The 6,676-nt window shown below is 45.1% G+C and overlaps 1 pseudogene; it reads left to right on the forward strand.

Annotated features, from left to right (window-relative positions):
* The first annotated feature begins 5,134 nt into the window (after positions 1-5,134).
* On the forward strand, positions 5,135-5,716 carry LOC114703002 (annotated as a pseudogene).
* The last annotated feature ends 960 nt before the right edge of the window (positions 5,717-6,676 follow it).

Raw genomic sequence — 6,676 nt, forward strand, 5'->3', positions numbered from 1 at the left:
TTCTTACATCTTTTTTGTTGTTGTTGTTTGTTTTGTTTTGTTTTTCGAGACAGGGTTTCTCTGTGTAGCTTTGCGCCTTTCCTGGATCTCACTCTGTAGATCAGGCTGGCCTCAAACTCACAGAGATCCGCCTGCCTCTTGCCTCCCGAGTGCTGGGATTAAAGGCGTGCACCACCACCGCCCGGCTCAGTTCTTACATCTTAAATTAACCCATTTCTATAAATCTATACCTTGCCACATGGCTCGTGGCTTACCTGTATCTTATATGTTGGTACTCATGGTGGCAGCTGGCAGAGTCTCCCTGCCTCAACCTTCCTGTTCCCAGAATTCTCTTCTCTGCTTGTCCCGCCTATACTTCCTGCCTGGCTACTGGCCAATTAGCATTTTATTTATACAGAGCGATATCCACAGCACTGATTATTCAAGGAGGATGCTTCAGCCCTCCAGAGTTATAGCTTCAAGCTTGAGTCTTTTCAGTTTTCTCCCTTGTAAATTACCGACACCTTGGTTTCTCTGCATTCCAGGTTCCATCTCTTCAACTCAGTGAGACAGTTGGAATCTGCCTGGGTTCCCTTTCCTATGCTGCAGTCTAGAAAATGCTCACTCACTTGTGAAGAAGTGATGTGTAAAGAGGTGAACTTCAAGAGACTTCAAAGTAATTTTGCTTTGTGTGGTATTTTAATCATGTTCTGACAAATAAAGCTCGCTTGGAGTCAGAGGGCGGAGTTAGCCACTAGCTGACCAAAATTAACCATAGAGGTTTTGGAAGACTGAGGACAGATAGAACAGAAAGTAGTAAGGCAGGGCAGAAAGGAATCTGGCTGTCTGTTTGGAGGAAGGAACAGAGCGGGTAGGTGGCTTCTCTGATCTTTCAGGCTCTTACCCCAATGTCTGACTCCTGAATTTTTATTGATGAAGAACAATTAGAGTAATGCTACAATTTTGTGTTTCAGAGAATACAGAAAGAAGACAGTGGATTTAAGAATCAGAAAATCTCCTGGGGTCATGAACATGCCTATCTCACTTTGCAACATGGAAGAGATGAATCACATTTCTGGGTTTCATTTCAGCCACCATTTGGGGCCGACTAATGGATCAGCCCATACGTACCTATGGTGTGGGAATAGGCTAAATAGACAAAGAAATATACCCCTGCTTAAACTGCTCTTGTGAAAGGCCAAAGCAACTAAAGAAATTAAAAGAACCTCAAAGAAATAGCATTTCACAAGAATTCCAAACACCAGAAACATTAAAAAAGAATAAATGTTGTAAGCAATTACTTTTGTATTTGACCATTTTTTAAAAAAAATCAGAGATGATCTTCCACAAATGTGTAAGCCTGTGGTACAATAGTCATTGGTGTCACTGTATCCAAACACCTATCAAAAGCGGTGATAGGAATTCCAACCATGCCCCATGGTCGTGCATGCCCAGTGGGACACTTAGTCATACATCCTGTGTGACCCATGCCCCATGGTTACAGGTCACGTAGTCACCCGGATGTGACCGTGTGATCTCTGCACCTGGACCTGTGTGCGCAGGTGCGTCCTGGCCTTTGTAAGGTGGTGCCATGTTCCCCGGGTCTCTCTCTCACACGTGTCCTTCCATGGGCCTGATCACATCTATCCCTTTGTCTTGATAAAACTCTTGTTAGTGGATTCTGTCATGTGTCATGACTTTTCCTTTGAGGCAAGGGCGCCGAAAAAAAAAAAAAAAAAAAAAAAAAAAAAAAAAAAAAAAAAAAAAAAAAAAAACCATCAAGTGGTGGCATCATGATAGTGCCATTTCACTGTATGGTGGCTAGCTGGAAACTCGAGCTGTGGCTGGTTAAGTAGTTACCATGTGGTTAGATATTTTTGTCCTTCATTACACAGTGTGCTTGTCAGTTTTTGTTAACTGGACACAAACTGAAGTCACTTGGTGTGAGGAACCCCTGTTTAGGAATTGCCTCCCTAAGATTGGCCTGTAGGCAAGTCTGCGGGAGCGTTTGCTTTATTAATGATTGGCGTAGGGGGCAGTCCACTGCTGGCAGTGCCGTTCTTAGGCACATAATTAATCCTGGGTTGCATGAGAAAGCAAGCTAAGCAAGCCACGGAGAGCAAGCCAGTAAGCAGCTCTCCTCTCTGGTTTGGGCGTTAGTTCTCTATCCAGGTTCCTGCCCTGACTTCCTTCAGTGAGGAGGGACTGTGACGAGCAAGTGTCGGATGGAACTAACCCTTTTCTCCCGTGCGGCTGTCTGTCATGATGTCTAGCCCAGCACCAGCAAGCGAGCGAGCGAGAACAGGCAGTCTCTGTAACGTTCGAGGTGATCGGTCCCCAGGGTGCTCTCTGTCTTTCCACTTCTCAAACTGTCCGCTGTCGCTTTACCACCGCTTTGCTCAGGACCGGGAGCGATCTCAGCCCTGTCACGGCTTCACGTCTCGGTCGATCGTGAAACATGTTTCGCTTGCTCATCATTCATTCCACTTCACACCTTCTAACCGGAGTAAACTGGCCGGAAATGAAGGCACATGAAGCACGGAGTGGTAACGGTTGCCCTGAGGAGGAAATGTGAGCTCTGGAGGAGGATGGCTCGATGGTGAGGTAGAGTATTTGCTCAGAAAATGTGAAGACCTGAGTTCGAACCCTCAGCAACCAAGTGAGGAAAGCGGGGTGTGGCTTCGCCTGCCTCAAATTGGGGCAAGCCGTGTGTGTGTGTGTGTGTGTGTGTGTGTGTGTGTGTGTGTGTGTGTCAGAGATAGGTGGATCCTGAGAGTTTGCTGCCTACTCAAACCAGTGAGCCTCCGGTTCCGTGAGAGACCCTGTCTCAAGGCAGTCAGTGGGGAGTGAGAGGGAAAGACACTGGATAGGCAACATCTTGCTTTGTCCTCCACACACACAGGTGTGGGCATATTCACCAGGAACACAAAACACATTATAAATAAATAAATAAATAAATAAATAAATAAATAAATAGCATTTTTGAAAAAATGTGTGTGAAACCATTAATATCTTGGCCATCTTCTCATCTCCCTACTAGAGAGGGAAGGACTCCACCCTACCTTCATGAGGATGGCCAGACGTAAGGTCCCTGACCCTGGGCAGATGAGACCGGCGATAACTGTTGGCTGTCTGGAGGAGGGTGCTGCCCCATTCCGGGCTGGGTGGGGTGGTGTTCAGGAACAGAGTGAGCAAGCAGGGGCTGGGGAGGTCAGACGTCAAAGCAGCAAAGCTTGTTCCTCTGACTCTGTGGGCTGGGCGGGAACTGCCATCTGCTTCTTGGGATAAGTGGGCCCTGTGTCTCATAGCTGTGATAACAAAAGTTGTTCCACCGGGGGGATCTTATCCCTCATGACAAAGCGGCTGGGATGATATCGTTAGGCTATTAGGCGCCCTGCTAGTTTCAGATGTCAGGGTAGAACGTAATTATGCCATGACAGAGATTACTTCAACACATCAATTTGGGCAAGGAGCCTCATGGTCTGTAGCACAGCGGCTAGACCTATCATTCGTCACCTTTTAACCCCTGATCTGAAGTCAAACAATAAAGAAAACTCCTTTCAAAGCTGGAGACAAATTTGGGGATGCTGAAAGCATAGTTGGGCCTGTTCCAGGCTCTCTCTCTTGTTAAGGGACCAGAAAGAGGAGGAGGCCCTCCTTGGCAGCCGATAGCCTGTGGTGTCCTGTCTCCAGGCCAGAGTTCTTCAGACCTCAGTCTAATATCTAAGGCTCCTACCTGTACTGCCCCCAGTGGCCTTTTCAGTAACTACAACTGTAGCTTTGAAAAAAACCAGTCCACATTGAAATCAGGCACCTCCAGCGGTTTATGGAAAACAACCGTGATAGAACGTTATAATTAGAAACACACATAGCACGGTGCCGTTATCACATGTTTTAATGAACTTTATATATTATGATGTCTTCTGTGTTTACATACCCTGAATAAACATAAAACAATGTAAATAAACTAAAACCTTTTGTTGTGTTTTCACGTTCAATGATACTTCCTAAAGTTTGAAGTGTGCAATGACGGCATTTAGAATATACAGCCAAGCACCAAAACTATTAGCAGATGTTCACGTGCCAACCTATCATATACTCAGATGCCGATATCTGCTTTATTTTCTCTTTTCAAAATCAGAAGCTGCTAGTATAGACAGAGCATCCCCATCCCAGAGGTACCCGCTACCCTGAAGCCAGCAAGCTTCTTTCCATGACTGTTTGAACTGTTACTACATCATATCTTTGTCTCAATAAATGATGCATACTATTCTTTTTTGCATTTGCATAACTATTAAGAATCATGTGATAAATTTCCTCATGTCACTGGCTGTTCTCAGCATGTTTTGAGAGTGGAGACTTGGAGGTGGAACTGCTGGATGGAGAGAGTATGTCCAGCTGATAACAGGTTTTAAGGTTCTCTGAAGTGGTCCCACCAGTTTATAGTCCCAGTACCATGGTACAAGCCCCGTTTCCCTACATTTTCCCTCATGCACCTTTACATGACATTAATTCATTAGTTATGTGTTACTCACTGTTTGAGGGGCGCATTTAAAGATTTTAAAACATAACAAATTTATTTTGTTTCACAAATATATTTCTTTATATATGAGCAGTCTTGCTTCAGTACTCAGAGAGCTAGTCTTTTGGGAAATAACTTGGACTCTATACTTGACCTGATTACAAAAGGCATGCCTTGCAAAGAAAGAAAGAAAGAAAGAAAGAAAGAAAGAAAGAAAGAAAGAAAGAAAGAAAGAAAGAAAGAAAGAAAGAAAGAAAGAAAGACAAAAGTAACAGCTCCTGGGTTTTAGGGGAAACTACAGAAGCTCATCTGACAGGAAGCTAATGAGCATAGACTTCTTTATCCAACCATATTTTCATTCCTCCTGTTTGAAGTCGTACGTACTTAGTGCTAGGCAATAAATTGTATCCCAACCACCGAGTTTACTAACTGAAAACATGAAAAATCCATGGAGCCAGGTGTGGTGGGGCATACCTGTAATATCCATCACTTAAGAGGCAGAGACAAGGGGAGTTCAAGTTCGAGTCTAGCCCTAGCTACTCAGCAAGTTCCAGCTAATAGTGAGACTATTAGCTGCTGGCATACGAGCACCCCGATTGTCCCCTAATGTGGCTATGCAGCTGACTGTGGGTGTCAGCTCGAGGAGTGGTCCCTCCTCCGGGATACCAGAATGAACTCAGTTCATTTCAAGAACATTCTATGATGGGTGTCACCTGCTTTTCCAAAGAGAATCAGAATGTCATAGTTCAATACCAATGTTATAGGCAATCCCTAGACATATCCAGGAGCGTGACTTCAACTGAATGCGATTTCTCAAATCTCTCCAAGCATGAAGACCACACCTTGAGAGTCAGGGCTGAGTTTGTAGATGAACATTTGGACCGGGTAAGTATTCCCTACTATCCTGAGGGTGACACCATTTTTCAGACCTCCTGGAATGCAAACAAACACTTGCTGATTCCTTACATATGTGTTTCCCACAAACTGGGATCAAACCTGAAACAGGGACCCCAAAGAACTTTTATAACTCATCAGAGCGTAATGTGCAATGTTGGAAAAACGGAGCTGACAAGTTTCGACTTTCTCCTCAGAATGACTTTGATGGCCTGAGAGACCCGGATCCATGGACAACTGAACTGCATTCAAGGGTTTCCTCTTGATCTGAATAGAGCTGGAGAAGGGAGTGAGTCTGCCTGTGAGTACCAAGGACAGTGACTGACAGTGACAGAACAAGCCCTGGCCCCGGGTGTCCACCATCCTCACAGTCTGTCTTTGTGATCTTCCTGGGACGTGGCCACTTTGCCTTGATGGGGTTCATGTCTAAGAAGACCAAGTACATCTTCCCCTCTGGGAATTCTCCACTACCTGAGAGAGTGTGGGGAACAGCCTCACCACGGCACACTTTCGTTCTCCTTCTTTCCATGAAAAGTTTCAGACAAACTGTCACAATAATGGAAGACTCCAAATGCCACAAACACTATCGTAGTGACGGCTGTAGCTTCGGGATCCTGTCTGGGCTCAGACCTCCAGTACTGCATTCCAAGAAGAAACCCACTCAGCCAGATACAGCAGCCTCATCCTTACATCAGCCTCAGAGGAGCAACAGGGTCAGCTGCCTGAGAAAAAGCCAGATCTAGAGCTCCCAGAGCCTGGGCTTGTCCAGACAACCAACCACCTGGCTTTTAAAGGATCAAGTGACAAAAATACTTTATCTTGGGGATTTACTGCTCTATGGAGACTCTAGTAATTTTTTAAAGTGTGATTTTAAGCTTCTTATGCTAAGATAAAGACTACATAAAATTTGTGAGAAACAGAAATAAAATGGAATTTTTTTTCAAAGATGCAGATGCTAGAACTCTTCATGAGGATCAGTATATCCTTGGGAGGGAGGGCGGTAGGAGATGGGGGAGGGCAGAGAACAAATTGTGTAGACAAGTGCAGAATACATCTCTATTAGTTTCTTTCTCATCACTGGCAAAATGCCTGACAGAAGCAACGTAGGGTTTTGGTGTATTGCTTTGGATACTGCCCATTGTGGTGAGGAGGGCACGGCGACATGGATGGCTCAACCCTTGGCATCGGGAGATTGTGGTGCAGCCTGTTCACATCTTGATGGGTCAGAAAGCAGAGACAGGAGGAGAAGCTGAGCCGGACTGTAACTCTCAAGGTCTGTCT

Source organism: Peromyscus leucopus, chromosome 11 (genome assembly GCF_004664715.2).
Source record: "Peromyscus leucopus breed LL Stock chromosome 11, UCI_PerLeu_2.1, whole genome shotgun sequence".
Taxonomy (NCBI): Eukaryota; Metazoa; Chordata; class Mammalia; order Rodentia; family Cricetidae; genus Peromyscus; species Peromyscus leucopus.